This window comes from Balearica regulorum, chromosome 8, assembly GCF_011004875.1.
Source record: "Balearica regulorum gibbericeps isolate bBalReg1 chromosome 8, bBalReg1.pri, whole genome shotgun sequence".
NCBI classification, from domain to species: Eukaryota; Metazoa; Chordata; class Aves; order Gruiformes; family Gruidae; genus Balearica; species Balearica regulorum.
The window spans coordinates 29,876,774-29,894,979 of record NC_046191.1 but is presented as its reverse complement, the minus strand read 5'-3'; the positions used below and the strand labels follow the sequence as shown (position 1 = coordinate 29,894,979).

Below are 18,206 nucleotides of genomic sequence, written 5' to 3'. Positions count from 1 at the left end.
TCCCCTGTGGTATTCCCTTGTTTGGGTAAGACGCTTTGAAGTCGAGCAAATGCAATTTAACTTTGAAAACAACAATGACGTACTGTTCAGGACTACAGTGGCGCTCCAAATTTGTTTTTGATAAACAGAATGATGTTTATAAAGGTGGTTTGCAGCTTTTCTTTCTGCAGGTACTATGGTATGTAGAGAAGCTACCATGGAGGGGAGATTAGGGAAGAAGAGAAGTATATAGTTTTTCTTCCTGCTTTAAGACCCAAATGATACCTTTTCCTTCTGTTTCATCACACTGAGATAAGTTATAGAGCATGAGGCAGATCTCCTTTTTTTAAAACCTTCTCTGCAGAACAAAACTAGAGTATGAAGCCTATATTCACAGACCATTGCACCTATCAGGTTTCTCTGACGTAACAAAAAAGCCAATGAGCAATCTGTCCAACCTCCAGGAATGATTTGATTTATTTTTTTTAGTTTCATTTTGAGATTTTGCATGTGACATTTCCCATGATGAAAGGTACTCCTTGCAGCTTCATAGAATAATGTACATGAAGAGTCCTCGAGAGGTCTTTGGCCCAAGGTCATGCTCAAAGCGGGTCCAACTAGATCAGGTTGGCGAGGACCTTTTCTAATAGGGTTTTGAATATCTTCAAGAGTGAAGATGCCACTATCTCCCTGGACTCACACTCAGTGTTTGTTGTTGTGGTGAAAACATTTTCTCTAGTTGTGTTTTCCTGTGTTGCAACTGTCTGTTACCGCTTGTCCTTCTACTGTGCACCTCCAAGAAGAGTCTGGCTCGGTCTTCTCTGTACCCTCTGGTTACAAAGCTGCAGACAACAATTAAGACTTAGTCGTTCATCATCTTAATACTGAACAAATCCAATCTTCTTAGTCTTTCTCAGCTTGGTTGTCTTGGACCTTTTTCTAAGAGATGCAGATGATCTAGAGGACTTCTGACCTTTCGGCTGCTTTTCGAAGGGAAAGGAAATATTCACTGGAACAATACCAATTGGTGAAAGACTGCTGAGATTTTCTTGCTTATTCCAGATTACAAGTCTCAACAGCTTTCCTCTGCAGACATTGTATACCTTGTGTCAGACTTGCTTCGTTTGTAAACAAGTCCAACTCAAGAGGAACTCACTGACCTGCCAGGCAGGTAGTTTGTATCCAAATTATTGAATATTGCCAGTCTGTACAGCTGGAAACAGGGTTCTGCTCTAAGAAAAGGGTGTTCCTTGGAAGTTCAGACAGATTTTAAAGACTTTTTTTTAGACTTGTATGGTTTGGCTGTATACTAACATGTCTTTCAGAAGTAAAGGGGGAACGTCGAACAGCTTCTCCAGACAGCGAGGCATGCTTATTTATTTGTTAGGGAACCGCGCGGTCACTGAAGGTGACTCCCATTGCCAGTGTGTGGGTCACTCTTCATGGCAGCTTAAATCCAAGCTCTTGAAGATGCATCGTCCAGTCCGGTACGTTTGCCAAAAGAGAGCCCATTTTTATTGTAAGCACTGGCAGCTGGAGCTGTGGTTTCACGGTACAAAGCAATAGCAACACTGACTTCAGGAAAGCTTTTCCCCCTCTACTCTGCTCCAGTTAGGTTATTCCCACTACTGCTGTGCACTGGTGCAAAGGATTGGATCTGGCTTAAAACCTTAAAAAAGGAAAAAAAAAAAAGTAAAGAAAAAGGCAATAATTCTAGTTTTGAGTTTTTCTCAGCAGGAGCAGAGGAAGAGGAGAAGGAGGAGTGGAAGGGTGGGATGTGCTCACTTTCTTAAAGTTGGGTCAGTCCCCCAATTCAAAGCTCAGCCCTGCAAATTGGCTGAAAGAACAGCAGGGTGGGTGTCGGACTGCAAGGAGGAGGGACCGGGGCAAAGCAAAGACCTGGGATGTAGAGGCAGGAAGGTCAAACCCCTGGTTTTACCAGCTGCTTTGTAATGATTACGTTTTCAGAAATAACCAGTTCAGACTTCTGCCTGCCTAGAGCTCCTTGCCAATTGTCTCGTTAATTATATTTGCTTAAATACAAGTTTATTTGCAAACAAGGGGTGGGAGTTGTAGTATTTGCTCGTGGTATGTTTCCCAGCTCAGAGCACTGTGCCTTTTTTCTTTTTTTTTTTTTAGCTATTTTTTTTAACCTACGTAACATTTTTTGTTATAATACTGCTTTAAGAAAACAAAAACAAAACCCCAGGGCAAGTCTTGTTAAATTTCATAATTGAGTCAATTGGATACCAGTTCTTCATAATTTTTACATTGAGGTACAACACTGCCATGGAAAAGACCCGATCTAGCATAAATTCTTTCTGAAACAAGCATTTCTGTCCCTGTGTCCGTTTTCCTCCATTGTTTAGTATTAAAAAAACTGGCGTTGCTTCCTATGGGGTCCTGGTTTTGCTTCAGACTGTCTCGCGTGCTTTGTTGTTCTTCTTGCAAAAGCATAATAATTGGCTAATCTTCCCATTACGCTCCTATAAGTCGAATGTCCTGGTTTTCTACTGTTTAATGTGCTTAGTAACACCAACGTCGCTTTGAACCTATTAAAACATTGTGTTACTTTTTTTCTAACCTTTTTTTCCCCCTCACTGTGACATTAGTATATGCTCAGTATCCACAGTACTTTCTCATAGTCCTGGTATCTCTCATCTATTCCCCTCCTTGGAGGATTGGTCTAAACTATTCTCAGACTTTTTAGTTAAAAAAAAAAAAAAAGTGATATATGTCTGTACATGTATCTATCTATTTTTAGGAATTTACTCTAAGTGGTCTTTTACTCCCCGTACATTTTCTTGATTGGGATGCTGAAAGGACATTGAGTGGTATTGAAAAGATTATTTGGGTTATTTCGAAGTAAAACCTATTTAACTGAAGAAATGCCTGTTTCCTATGGGACCCTCACTCTTGCATCTATAATTTAAGAGCACAGATATCAAAGATAAAGACAACTGGCTTAAGTGCTTATCTTGAAACATGGATAAGAAGATTGCTGTAGGTTTTTTTTCCCCTCAGTTGTCTGGCAGAAAGAAGTCTGCACATAGTTACTATAGATAAACTGGGCTTTTTAGTCCTATCTGTAGATTTGGTTAGCCAATTTGGATGGCTGAACTAAATTGCAGTATCATCAGTCTGCTTCCTTCCCAGGTTTGAGAATGCATCAGATAAATGCTTCTGATAGCAGAGGAGGCTGTCGCTTCCGTTTTTGAGGTGGTCTGGTATCCCGTGATATGCAGCAAAACGGGATTAGGATGGCACAGGGGATTTTCACCTTTCCAGCCCTTTCCCGATCCCCACTTTCCTTTTCTCCTCTGTCGGTGCCGTGTTTCCAGCTCATGGTAAAACCTAACAGCTTCTCTTTCAGCTTCTGCAGGCGGCTTGAAATGTGAAATTCAGAATCAGATGAGGTCTCTAGACTTAGTACTGAATGTTGTTTCTTTTCTTATCCCTGTAGGTTTAAATTTTTGCCATTAAGTATTTTACAGAATAAACAAATGGTACTGGCCTCATCTGATGTCTTTGGTTTTGTAAAGCTTTGTAGAAGTGACTCTTTGAAGAAAGAACAATTCTGCAATTAGTAGGATTTTTGCTCAGTGTTAAAGGTTGAAAATCTTGCTGGCAAGGGAACTGGGTCTGTGCCAGAACATGCTTTTAAATATCCGTATTCTGATCCTGTTTCCAAAGGCAATACTAAGAAAGCCCAACCCCTTTACTTGGCTGCTGGGAAGAAAGCGTGTGCTGGAAGGAATCCATCTTATCAGCTTGTGCCGTCTTCCTTTGAAGAAGAGCTCTTTGTCCTTTGCCTTTGAGAGCCTCCTGCCTCTCGTAAGAGTGATTTTTCTCGCCTATTGTGTTCTTCTTTGAGCTGCCTTGTTAGCGCAGGGCAGAGACGGCCTTTTTGCAAGGGTGAGCTGCTCTAATAGCTCCCTCCTTCCTCTGGTACATGAAAGCATCCTACTCCTGCCCACTCCCTGTCCTCGTTCTTCACCTTCAGAGCCTTCTCATCCCCAAGGATGGATCATCTTTGCCAAATTGTGCACCAGCCATCGTCATAGGCTTGGAAACTACGTCCCTGGTTTTCCTTTGTCAATCCGGATTCTCCCCAATGATCGTATGTGGGATCACCAGATACAGAGCTGCATGAATTCGTAGCTTTCCCCCGTAGATGTGTATGGTACGTGTAAGTATGTCCAGCCATTGATAGTTTCTCAGAAACAGATGGACATCAAATGGCATCATGGGACTGGAATTTTATTAGTTATCGTTGTTCTTGTGCTTTGGAAAATACATTTAATTTGAGGTAACTAATGAGAAAATGGTAGGGGAGCCTTTCCAGTAGCTCTGCTGCCCGACTCCTGGCTGCGGCTGTGCCTCTGCAATTTGCTGGGCATGTTGGCCTTAATATATCCATTAACATGATCTCCTCTTGGATGGAGCAAGCTGCTGGCTGCCAGTCTGCTCTGTCTACTGCTGTTACTTTCTGGTTTTGAGGAGCACAAACCTGTGAGCCATCACGTCAGTAATAACCATCGTCCTCTTTTTGAATGCTTTTTCCTGGTGAGCAGCCAGTTTTTTCGGCAGACTTAGAGGACAGAAACAACATGGAGGGATTAGCTAGGCTGCTTGCACTTGCAGGAGGTATTTTTTCCTGCTTTGTAGGACAAACGCAAGAATGTGTAGTCTGTACATGTTTATTTTCAGCCATATAGTAGCAATCCTTGCCATGTTTTAAAAGCTGAGTCTGAGTTGATATATATTAAAATATTGATGTCTTTCAAAGAAAGCTTCCAACTTGATCAAAGTAGAGCAAAGAGAAAACATAAGCTTGGAGCATTTGAGTTTGCTGACCTCATTTCCTTCTCTCCAGCACTTAAAATTAAGCTCTGCAGACAACGAACTTCCATTTTACTGAGGCTGAGACCGGTTTTGATAGCACACTACCTTTGTAGTGTCTGCTACCTTCGGCCCTTAGGGCATAAATCATACTGGCATCTTTACCCAAGCCTTCATTAAACCTCCAGATAAGTTGGGGTTTAGTGATAGTTACGCATCCTGACCAGAAGAGCCTTACTTTCGTACCAGTATCGCTGTTTCCCCACGGATTTCTGAGCAGGGAGCAAACGGATCAGCTCATGTCCTTTCGTGTCTCTTTGCCATATGATTTTTTTTTTTTCCATTGTTACCAAGGCAACCCTTCCAACCCACCCACCCCCAGGCGAGGTCTCAATACAATGTAAGTTATTGTCTGGAGCAATTATTAGGCTATTATTAAAGCACCATTGAAATATGTCGGTATCCCGTAGGAATTTTAAACAAGTGGGAGCAAAGACAATAGCGAGCGTTAGAGGACTGCGAACGCATCGTGCTGCTGGTAGCTCGGGGAAGATGCCTGTAGCCCTCCTAAAAACATCTTGTAAAAAGTATGAGTGATGTTCCCAAATTGGCAGAAGACAGGGCTTCCCAGTGTGGAATAAGATTGAAAGGTCAAAGAGGGGAAATCGCTATATCAGTGCTCTTTAGCTGTGTGCTGCTCCTCACGTGGCCGCTGTGCATCCAGAACATCTTTGCCTGAGTGAAGTACAGCCCGCTGGGACATACCATAGCACCGAGAATGGAAATGGTAGTAAAATATTCCCATCCCACGTGGATGGGAGAGTGTTCTTTGTTGGCAAGTCTTCTGCACTCACAATCCTTATTTGCATGTCCCGAGTTTAGAAGGGAGTTATTCATTGTCAGTGAAAGGATGCGCAAGAACTGTGCAGCGAGCAGGTAAAATAAGAGAAGAAAGTGAACCTTAAAATGATATTTATTTCTAAGATCATAGCGTAGTTTTTCTTTTCCAAAAGAAAGCTCTTTTCCTATTTCCCAGCTGTGGGAATTCAGGAGATCTAGGAGCAGGGCTGGCCTTACAGCACGTGTTTCGTGCAGGTGCCACCGGCGTTGTGTTCCTGCAGCCACCGCCACTCCTGCAGCTGTGAGAGTCCAGCCTTTTCCATACCATCCCCTACCCTGGGACTGAATTTTCTGTCGCTTTTGTCTTGCTGGTGCAGCTCTTCTTTTGAGCGATAGCAAAACTGACAGGGTTTTATAGCACCGTATCGATTTCATCCAGGAATTTCCTTCCAAGAACCTGCAGTGTTGTCATGGGTCAAAGATGTCACCAGACTGATTTGGCATTTCATTTCTGAGAGTTGCCAGGAGAGGACTGCAGCTCACCGAGAACATCTTTGTTTAGGGCTGTGCAAATGTTAGGAGCAATTCGTATGCAGAATCATTAATGGATTGTCCATCTGCACTCGCAAGAGGAAAAAAAAAAACAAACCAGCAGTTTGCAAGAACCTTATTTCTTGCTGTTGGAAAGTGAAACTGTTGCTGGATCTTTAGAAACTAATTTTTTTGGAAAGATTAAACTCATGTAAGGATCCACCTCCATGATTTCCCCTTCCCACCTCTTGGGAAAGGTCTTTTCCTCCATCCCAGCCTCACCGCAGGAGTAGAGAGGTTTGCCTCGTTCCTCAGCGCTGTAATGTTTCACGATAGATATTTGGGGATGTGTTTGTAGGACTATTATTTGTTGTTTCTCTTAGACTAGAGCACAATAGCACAAGGCTGTAATGCTTAGCCTGATGTGTCACATATTTCTCAGTTCTCATTTATGGCTTTTCTGCCATTTACTTCTCACGTAGAGATTCTGTGTCCGTGGGTAGCAGCAGTGAGGGATTCCCAGCCTCAGAGACCTGAGAGCATCTGAGTTCTCGTGACCCTCAGGCAAAGCCTGCGGCGGGGTTCAGTTTTACAGCTCCTGAGCTCGCCTCAGCTCCGCTTGCTGTTTTCCTGACCTCTGGTGACACAAGTGACGCGAATTTTGTGAGCTCTGCGGTTACCTGTAGGTTTGTGAACAGCAGCAAAGAAAACGGACGCAAACGCTTCCACTACAGCTGCGTTTCAGTGTGTTTTTGTGGCGTTGGAGGCAGCTCACCGCCGTCTCCTTAATGAAGACTGCGGTGATGTAGAGGTTGTTTGACTGAGAATTTGTTAAAGATTTGGTAAAGGAAGTCAGACTTCAGAGCTGATGGCACCGGATTCTCTATCAGTGTATGTCTTTTGACAGCGTTACAACTTCAGGCTCTGAAAAGGGTATAACTATTTTACTATAATAAAAATAATGATGATTTTCAGGGTGGAATCTAGGGCAGTAGGCTATGGTTCATAAGAAACACTTGCTTTGACAAACATTTTACCACTCAAAAAGCAATTATTTGAAGTTATAAAATCTCTTTTTTACAATGTTACAAGCCTTTTTTTCAGCACCAGCAGCATTCCGTAAAGCTCACCTGAATCCACCATCACCTCTATGGAACATCGTTTAATTCTTGTCAGACTTGCCTACTTGAAACCTTATGTTGTGAATATTCAAAATACATACACGCAGGCTGTTGCTTTTAAGTCGTTGTTATTAGTGGTTGTAGAGGTGGCATGTATTTATACGACATTTGCAGGAAAAGAGTTTATTTTCCGTCCTTCAGGCCTAATGAATCCTTGTGTTTGCTTTTGCATTTTGAAATTAAAACGGTAAAATTCTTTAAAGAAGTTAGCTGCAAAGATACTTTCTCGTAAAATGTCACCTGCTATAAATTTCCTCGATTTGCTCTTGTACAGTAAACGCAAAAGCAAATATATCCATTAGTTCAGCAGCAGCTGCTCCCATTGGTCGTTTCAAGCTTGTTCTTAAAAAGCAAGATTGATTTAACCATCAGCGACTTTTTGTACAGCGGCTGCCTGTGCGTGGTTGTATTTTTGTGCCTTGTGGGTGTTCTCCTGTCCCTCAACCCAGTCCAACGTAACCGATACTGTCAGCTGAGCCGAGCGCTCCACGGCTGCCGCACCAGGGGGGCTGCCGCCAACGCGGGACTTGGCTTGTGGGCTATCTCAATTTAAGGACAGGTACCCATGCAGCCCTTAGAAGGGGAAGGCTATTCCCCCCCCCCCCCAATAAATTATTACAATTCCCTTTAAATGTATTTACATTTTAAGCGTACCTTTTGTCTTTGATACCTTAAATTCTTGTGTTCTCTTGTGGTCATGCGATACAAAGCCCATAGGTCTCCTGAATAACTTTGCTTCGTGGCTTTTGAGGATATTGGCACCAAACGGACCTTTCAGATGATGGAGTGATTGCAGCAAATGTTATTTGGACCCCTGGTCTGTATGAAGACTTGGATTCCATCCCACAGGGGGTTTTTCCAGAGTCGCTTCTGCTATGCCCAGTATTAGGTGTACGTGACAGCCTGTAAGTGCTGTCAGGTGAGCTCCAAATTTGGACTTTTTCCCCAAAATGAACTGTGTGGGCTGAGTGTCTCCGTTCGAGAAAATGCGCTATCTTTGCCTCCGGTGCAGGCTATCTCCTTTGTGTCAGCAGTTCCTCTTCCAACAGTCTCAAAATTCGTGGGGACTTCTTTCCGCATCAGAGAGGTTAAGACGGATACATCCACAGATACTTGGGTAAGTTTGCACCCAAGACCCAGGACACACCTTTGGTCTTAAATCCATTTCTCCTTTATCCAGCTGAATTCGAGATTACAAAGGTAGTAACGATTGTGGAAATCATCACCTCTGGAGAGCAAAGAAACGCCAAAGTTTTTCTTGCAGCAGGTATCAGTATATTTCTTGACAAAGAGTTGTTGGCATCGTTCTGGCAACCCCATCTTGTATTTCTGCTGAATTCTGACTGTTTTGTCATCTGCGTGCTACCTGCCATGTGGCACATTTCATATACTTCTTTGGCAAAAGAAAGGAAAATACATGCATGTTCCGCTTTAAAAATAGCGCAGCCGTCTGTAAGACCAGTTGTGTTGTGTTGTGGGATTGCCGTGATAACGCTGTCTCTTAAGGCAGATTGATAGCTACACAATTGCAGTTTCAGGGTGTGCGTGCGAATCAAGTGATAAAACAGCAAAGAAACCTGAAAATTAATTCATATGTTATATGTGAGTTTGCTTTAATCTTCTGGATTATTTTTTTGCTTAAAAGTTAGTGTTATTTCAGGGGTATGGCAAGAAGCTTCGTGGAAAGCGGAGTTCTAGTGGGTCAAAAGAGGTGGCTGAGAAATCCGGGCAGGTTTAGCAGGAATAGAGGCTGTGGTTCTAATTCAGGGTGATGGAAACCAAACCAGAAGCAAATAGATCTTGTCGGTGGTAGGAACAAATGCAGCATCAGCAGCTTCCCTTTGTATTGGCGCTGAGCGAACGTGGGCATACAAGTGGTATTACTAGCGTGCGTACGTTTTTCTGTATGTTCAAAGCCGTGGTGGTTTAGTGTTGGCAAACTTTAAGGTTTTTTAGTTTGAGAAATTTCTTTGAGGGTAGTTTTCCATATCTCTCCTTCAGGAAGCTCTACGTACATGGACGTGGACATTTTGCTTGTGTCTCCGGCTAAAATTTTTGCTTCATTCATTCCATCCTGTCCCTCCTAACCCATCCCTCTTTTCTTTCATGACTGTAATGAATTAGTGATTTTATGTAAATCTGGTATTTGATGGACTCGGGAGGTGTGCCTTGGGACTTGTTTAAGCTATCACATAGGAAATGCATCATCTGCTTCATGTTTTCTGCAACTGCAGTCAGTTCTATTTTTCCTTTATTCCTTTTCCCTATTTTCTAATTTTTTTTGCTTAAAGCAGTTCTTAAGCATGTTTAGACCATTCGCCTGGGTTAAAGGGTTTAATTCTTTTTTTCCATCCTATCTCCCTGCCCCACCCCCCCTTATTTTCCACCTTAAATAGGAAGAAAAAAAGCAACCATCCCTGCGTTACATACCTGATTGCTATTCAGTTCCCAAGGGAGAGGCACTGAGAGCTAAATGCAGGGGCTGGAGGTCTGGGCTCTCTGGTTAGATTCACTGAATGGCACTAATTAGAGTAGAGTAGCCACTTACATATTTATTCATGTTTCAGAACAGTTGGTGAATCAATTGAGTGAATGAACTAGGGCAGCTTCGATGCTTCTCGTGTGTGAATATGCTTAAAAGAACCCCCAAACCTACTGAAGTTGGTTCCTTGTGGCTTGCTGCTATAGACCAGCATGGCTGTAGCAAAACTTCGTTTCCATGTGACTTTTGGGTGATGCTTTTTCCACTCCCCTTGTCTCCTGCTGTTCAAGAGGAGCTGATTCCATCCTCCAAAAAATTTGCCAAAAAAATACTTCTCTTTTGGTCAGAAGAAAACAGTGTTACCTTTAAGGCCAATCTTCATTCTGTTTGTGGTTAATGGATTAATTTGCCTAAACCTTAAATTAAAATCCTTGTGGGAAATAAAAGCAGGACAACAACTTGTGCTGATGCATTGCTGACAGATACAACAGCACCGAATAACCTTACAGTACACGGTGGGTTGTTGGTTTTTTTTAAATAGAGCAGATTGATTTCCCCCTAAACACCTTGAAGTGTTGCCTTTCACCAAAATCCTGTCTGAATTTAGCTCCTAATTGATAATAGCTCATTTACGTTTTCGGAGCAGGATGGTGACAGCCTCCTGGTCTCCGCTTGCTGGGAGATTTGCATTCCATCTGCTCTGGCTGTTGATTAGCAGCATGCCGGCTACATGAGCAGTGTTTCTGGACGCTACGGTCATCTGTTGCGTTAATTTTTTTTTTTTTTTTTCCTGTGAGGACAAGACCACGAAGCTAAAAACATGGTTAGGGGAGGGAGAATAACTTTTTTTGGGTTTTTCTGTTGTTAGGAGAGTATCTTGTGGGCAGGGTGGCTTGAACTTGCATCCTTGGGTCCAGATTTCCTGGAACGTGGCAAAAGCTTTCAAATATTTGGTGGACAAAGCTCTGAATTCCTCCCTGCTCATGCTACTGCTGTTTTGAGTGCTTACCTCTCTATTCTAGTTCTATCACCCATATTTTAAATAAGGAGCAGTCTTTAATTTAGCAGGTTTTGCAAAGAACAAGGTTTCAAGTCAACCATAGCTTCAAGTGGGCAGTATCTTGTTAACTGCTACTTGGCAAAGTTGCTGTGTACAGCAGAGACAGAAAAAGGACTGGCAGGAGGTTTTTTACAGCGAAGCGTGCTTAATTTTATTTACCCTTAACAGAGAAAGTGCCGCTGTGTAAGGTGATGTATGTTTAGAGATCGGCAAATGTAAAGGTAGGAGGGCGAGGGAAATGGGTCCCTGATATCTGTAATGTATAACTCTCCTCTCTCCCCTGCGTTTTAATGCAAGTACAGTTTTTAATCTAGAACAGCAACACACTAAAATGTTCTAATTTAATTGGATTTTTTTGTTGTTGTTGTTGTGTGGGATACTACAGAGTAAAGCTGAGGTCGGTCACCCTAACCCTGAACTTCTGTGCTGTAACTTGGCTACTTTAGCTGGTTTATAACCTCCATTGCAGAATGTTTTAGTGTGGTGTGTCTCGTATCACTGGAGAGTGTGCCAGTTTGTAGGTAAAGTGGCTTTCTTAGGGGAGTTATCCATAGACAAGTTATTCAAGTTTATTGAAAATATTGTTGTTCTGTCCATTTGCACAGCTGATACTGCAACTGAGACGTGTAATTCAGGCTTTTTGCTACTGTCATGAACAGTAAAATAGAATAAATTGTGGTGGCTCTGTAATGTGTTCTTTGAAATGTAAATAAGAGGTGACTTAGGAAGTTGGGCCATTCAGTTTTTTACCCTCAGCATACTTAGAATTTGTGTTTGGATGCAAAACCTTTCTGTTGGCAGTTACTTCTGCAGTTTGTGTATTCCCTTCCCACCAGGTTTTGTTCTGTAAGCAATAGAAATTACTGAATGGTTCCTTTTGCCTCTTTATTTACCGAGTGCCAGCAGTGCTGTGCATTGAGCCTTGGGGAAATGTAGGGGGGAAATCACATGCCTCCCAATCTTTCTTCTCATTTGGGGTGTAAAAATCCTTTTGAAAAGGATTCCAGTTCCAGTCTGGCAGGGTTGCTCCGAGAGGAGATACCCAGCCCTCGTGGTTCCTGGCTGGGGACTTGCGCCATGCAAGAAGAAAGAGATTAGCTTGGAAGACAGACAAGCAAACGAGCGCAGTCCCGGTCTCTGTTGCATTTTCATCTTAAACTAAAATTACCCCTTGAACACAGTAGCTCTCTTGAAGAGTTGAAGCGGGCATAGACTTTCAAATCAATCCCTTTGAAAGACCATCGTCTCTCCCCATGAAGGAAGGACATTTGAACTAGAGCTTATTCCTTCCATGTACTTAAATCATAGCAAAGCTTCCGATGGCAAAGTGCCGTCGGAGGAATGCTACTTTTACTTGAATTGGATTTAAACAAGCCCTTTAAGCACAGGATTGAGAATAAGGGAAGGCAAGGGACGCTACAGAGAAGCGTTTGTCAATGAAAACAACTCCAAACTTGTGGAGACCTGCACCGGAGAACTTCTGCTTATCTTGAATTTACCGCAGTGTCTCCGGGCATGCTTCAATACTTATTTTTTAATGAGTAGCAGGGTGGGGCTCAGCTGGGTGGCTGTGCTCATGGGTGAGCCAGGAGGAATATAACCTTGGGTAGGCTTTGTAATGCTGTGAGGATCTTACAACATCTGTCGCTGTAATGCTGTCAGAATTAAAACAGAAGAATTACTGCCTTGAATAGATAAGCAGCTACCTTAAGGCTCGCTTACTGGGGTTCGAAGGAGACGGGCATCGTTTACAAAGAAAAACGTTGGTTTAAATTGTGTGAAACGTTTAGGAAGATGCTGATGTAAACACTGGTGAAAATTAAAAAGCTGTTAGGTTTCCTTCTTCCTGGGAAGTCAGAAAGAGCTGAACAAGGGCTGACTGTAAAGATCCCCTGGTAAAATCTCACACAGAGCCACTCTCCAGCTCGGTGTCATTTCTCTGAGATACCTCCGAAACATGTTTTTCTTCATCTGATAATTGCTTGCTTATTATCTTCTTGCTAACTGTTTGCTCTTAATAGCTGGTAAAATAAAAAAGGAAAAATGAATTTGAGTAGCGTTCACTCCCCGGGGGGAAATTAAGCCATCGATAGCACGTAAAGTAGACTTGTCTTTGTACTGCGCGTTCGCTGTCCTCCATATGGGGAGCCTGTAGCTGGTTCTGCACCATTTGTTTTGTCTTTCTGCTTGCTCTTAATATTAATTGAAGTCTTTCCCAAGACACAGTTTCGTTTAATCTTCCTTTTGTCATTTCCCTCCCCCTCCTCCCTGATATCCCCAACAAAAATGGTCTCGTGTGTATGAAAAGAGGTTTAAAAGTAGCATTTATTTTTTTAATGTTGGTGGTCCATTTATTCACCTGTTTGGTTTGGGTTTTTTTTACCATCAGTATTAGTGTTTCTGTTTCTTTGCGTAACTTCTGAATTTTAGATGTGCTGTAATTGTTATAAGGATGCAAATAGTTTCCTGGAGTGATGGGTATAGGTCTCTTATCAGCTCCAATTATGCAAAAATGTTTTCAATTAGCTGTAATTCCCTTTTCTGCTTCCCCCCCAGACAAAGCCAGCCAAGCAGGGCCCTCCTGGGACAGGGGTGTGCTGCACAGGGCCAGGCTCTCCCCGTCTAAATTGTGTCCTGTCCCAGGAGCGTTAGGATCAGAAAGCACGTTCTGCTACTCCTTGTATTTTTAAAAAGTTATAATGTGCTTAATTACACCATTTCCCTAAAGATTTTCACTATCACTGCTGGCAACCTACGGGAGGAGGCAGTAGCTCTGTCTTGAGATTCTCACAATTTTGTCAACAGCGATGGAAACAAATGACTGTCCTGGACTGCGAAGCTTTTTCTTCTTTACTGTGCAAAATCATAGCAGGGTAGTAAAGCGCTTTGTCCAATACCGCTGGCTACCAAAGTGAGATGCTTTCATAGATGGACTGACGGCTAAACGTGAAACGGCAATTTCTGAGGCGGAGAACAGATGCCAGCAACCGAGCAAAATGTCCCTGTAAGCTTTCAGGTGGTTCTGGCTCTGAGGTGACCACCTCCACGTGCAGCAGCAGAAAACAAGGAGAAAGCAGAGGAGTTTCCCGACAGAAATACTTGTCGTATGGAGGCTTTCTCGAAAAAGTTCGAAGCCCCGTGGATGTGGATGATGTTTGCTTAGATGTCGCAGAGAAGAGGTACGTGCCTTCCGCATCATATGGAGAAGATTCCCCTGTTCAAAACAGTGCTGACTCCGGTCTGACAATGTACATTCTGAATTATCTGCGGCAGGATGAAATAACTCTGGGTTTAAGTAGCTTGGTTCTTCAAAAGAAATACTCTGAGGCCCTCTAAACATTACTTCTGTAGCTGGAGCTTACCCTTCTCCCTGTGCTGCCTTAAACCAACCTTGCTGCTTGGTTTAGTCCTTATCTTGGCCCCTCATTCGTATTCCTGCTGCTGTGGCTTTTTTTTTATTTCACAGATGCCTGACAGTCCATCAGGGAACCGAGGAGGGTTGAGAATAAGCTTTATATAATGAATAACTGAGGAGGGTTGAGAATAAGCACATGGCTGTTTGTCTGCACATTGTACCAGAGCAGCCCAGATTGCTGGGCGCAAGGATTGACTCTTAAAAAAGTGCTTGAGTCCAAAGCGAGTTTTTTGTAAAAACTAATTTGGTGCCACTACTTCTGTGTTACTTACCAATCCAGAAGAATTGATGTGGGTCATCCCCAAATCCAACATCCCTTTCTTGGGGAGCGGGCTCTTGGACTGCTGGGCTTGCTGAACTGGGCACGGTTTCAATGCTGAAAGATGGTATTTCCTAAAAGTCCTGGGGTTTGTATGTAACCTCCTAGTGACCACTTGCAAATCCTGATGAAGAGCAGAACTGCTTCAGTTACATGAATCTCAGCTGGGCGAGTGTGGTAAGGGTGCACGGGCTGGCCGTGCAGCAGAGGCGACCTGCTCGTCCAGCTGCATTTGCAGCGATGGCTTTATCCCTGTGAAAATGTTGATAGTTTCTGGGCCTCTTACTTCAGCATAAATTAGCACTTCTCTTGTAGGACTTGCTCATGCACAACCTGATTTTTGCCAGCAATTTAAAAAGAAAAATAAAAAAAATATATATACACTGTAGAAACTGATATTTGGTGAAGGGAGGGAGAAGGTAAGTGGGGGAGAAAGCATTGAAAGAACAAGACTTAAATTACATTTCAAGATGATTCTGCCCTGCATTTATCTTGTTCTTCAGATGAGTGGGTGACAGGTTAAATCTGTCGCATGTATGAACTTTGTTCAACCTTTTCAGTTCTTTTCTGGGGGGAAGATTTTCTTCCCAGTTTGTACATCACCGTCATACCACGCGTCACCTGCACCGTGGCGGCTGTGGACAAAGAAAAATGTCCACGAGGGAACGGATGGATACTTGGACCCATTGCATCGCCAGTCATGTGCAGAGCACCCTCAGTACGGAGAAGACCTGTAAGCACATGGGACCCAGCAGAAGACATCCCTGTAAGGGGACAGGTGGAGGGGATAGTGGCCAGCCACCGTGCCCAAGAGTACTTTGATGAAGGCATTGCCTGTTTCGAAGCTCCCGATAAAGCTTGTGCAGCAAAATGTTGCTGGAGTCACTTGTGTAACACCATGTCGCAGCAAATTCTTACATTACTTTGTTTTCCAACTTCTTTTTAAAGCATTTTTTACACTAAAATAACTATTTTTATTCAGAATAGTTAAAAGTATACTAAAATATCACAAATTTTTTACCATTATTTATGTTGGAGCATGTTGAACTAGACAGTTTGTATGCAAGGTAGGGAAGGCTTTTCCCCATAAATGCATCGTTGCAGAGTTTGAGAAGAAGGGAAGGCTAGAGGCAGGCGTGCTGCTGGAGCGTTGGCAGGAGGTTAGGTGCTGCTGAGAAAAAAGACCAAAGCTTCAACACGTTCAAGTCTGTTTAACTAATAATCGAGACGTTCGCTGTGTTCATATCAAGGGTACGGGCACGTGATTCCAACTCGAGTGAGTTGTGTTGGCTTTCCCAACGTCTCCTTGTCGGCCAAGCCGTGGCGTAAAGCTTTTAGTCATCTCTCAGCACAAGATAGATGTGACCTGGAGGGGAGTGATTCGATATTCCAGTTAAATCAGTCTAACGGGTAGCTGCTGCCGGAGGGGTTATCTCCTTCTCGCTGCCTCCTCCCTACCTGCGAGGAGAGAACTAAGCCACAAGAAACTAGTTTATTGATCAATTAGCTTTTTAATGCTTTTTAGTTCACCGTGGGCTCAGATGAGCAGCAATATCAGGGCAAGGGAAGGGACGTCGGGTGTGTGTCTGGGAGAGGAATAAAGGACAGCCTGAACTGCTTCCAGAATTCCCCATTTGCTCCATCTGCACGTGATTTTCACGGGAAGAAAAAACTTATCTAATAATACAAACTTTAAAAGTGCACTTTTTATTTGCTGTTCCTTTAACTGGCTGTAGTTGCTGAGTTTTTTGTTTTAATTCCTGTCCTGTGTTTTTGGTTATGTCAGATGTTCTGAAGGTTTTTGTGCGGTTTTAATGAGAAGGTAATTGTTATTGCTTCATAAAATTCTGGAAATAAGACTATTAAAACTGGAGGCTCAATAAAAGGAGCATAAACAGTCATTTTATCATGAAGCTTTATGTCTTGACAGAAACCTTTTTTTGCTTGATTAAAATATTCACAAGGTTGAACTTATGTCTTTCTTGATAAATATGAATGCGCATTAAAAAAGACCGGAAAGTTTCCTTTTGCTTCATTGCGTGGAAAGAGAAGTATGACCTTTGCTCAGGAGGTGGGGCAGGGAAAGAGTAGTTGTGGGGTTTAAGGTGAGGGATCTCTTCCATATTCAGCGCTGGAGTATTTGAGTTCCCTTTGATTGCCCCTTGCTGCTGCGTTTCCAGTCCCCTGGTAATTTCTTTCATCACTGATTTGGGGACTGGTCCAAAGGCCCAAATCTATACAACTACGATGATCTTCCCTTTCCTGTTTTGGAGCCTACACATATATTTGTTTAAAAGTCACTTGGCTAAATGGTCAGGAGCTCTAGCACTTGTACTGATAGCGGCAGAGGATTTGCTGAATTCGTTGAGTTTCACGAGGCTGAAGGGAAACGTGGGGTAGGTGAATATTGCTGGTTACTTGTCTACACTGAGCACGCGTGACCATTATGTCTGGATGGGTTCTAGTATGCACCGACTGAGTAACTCAACCCTGGTATTCTCCATTCTTTGTCTTGGAGTCTGGTAGTGGTCAACGTGAAATTTCATTGGGAGTTTTAGCTCTTGTTGACCGTCTTTTCTTGACCCTTAAGCTTGTGGCAGTATTTGTGGTCTAGTTTGTTGGGAAGCCCTTGCAAAAGCCTATAGTGAATCTTTACTTACGTTCCTGAAAAGGTGAAGAATTTAAAGGTTGTTCTTAACCAAGGAAGACAGGTATCGAGAGTCCTGTCACTGTGTGATGTCTCCTGGCACCCAGGTCTGTCAGCCTGTATCAACAATATTTTTCTGGTAGGTTTTGAAATATTATTAGTCGTTTGTGCTGCTTCTCTTAATTATTCTTTCTTTTTTCTGTCACAAGTTTCTGCCTAGCTGTCCTTCAAATCTGAGGTACCACATAGCCTCAGTTTTGTTATTCTGCTGGGAATCTTGATTTTCCTGATGGTGCAGAAGTGAAGCATCATAGAAGTGTTGAAGCATCATGGTCACGTATAAGGACAGAGGACAGAATGGAGGTAGAATCCCAAAGCTGAGATGACGCTGGCAGTTTGCAAATTCAGACAACAGTCTAATAATGGTTGATTTTAACAGCAAAACTGGCATATGAGCTTACAGAGGCTTTGGGGTCTTCTCTGCTCCAAAGCTGTGCCAGCCTAGTTGGGTTTTTTGTACCCCTCTTGCCTCCCCCCAGCCCAGCTATTTGGAACGCAGTTATTTAGATCCTCCTTCAGACACACAGGGTTAAACTGCTCATGCTTTTTATGTGTCTGCTGAAGGGTTAGAATCTTTTTTTTCCTCTGAAATGAGAGAATTTGAAAAAAAAAGTTCAGCTTTGGAGCATCATTGCACAGATGGCTTTGCAGAGCCGTTGTCGCAGTAATGCTCACCTAGCGTTGCTTGTGCCGGGAGAATCCAGTGACAGCACCACCACGCTCTCGCCTTAGTGACTTCCCTGCAATAGCTGACGAAGACCGGTGCCGCCTTCTTTGTTTGCAAAACAAAGCGACGACTTCCGAGTGCTAGGTACTTTTTTAAAGAAGTATAGAACCTATAGAACAGCTG

General features: G+C 43.0%; 1 protein-coding gene across 1 annotated transcript in view; it reads left to right on the top strand.

Moving 5' to 3' along the window:
- XPR1 (xenotropic and polytropic retrovirus receptor 1) overlaps positions 1-18,206 on the top strand; it is a 110,651-nt gene that overhangs the window by 45,394 nt on the left and 47,051 nt on the right. The window lies entirely within an intron of this gene.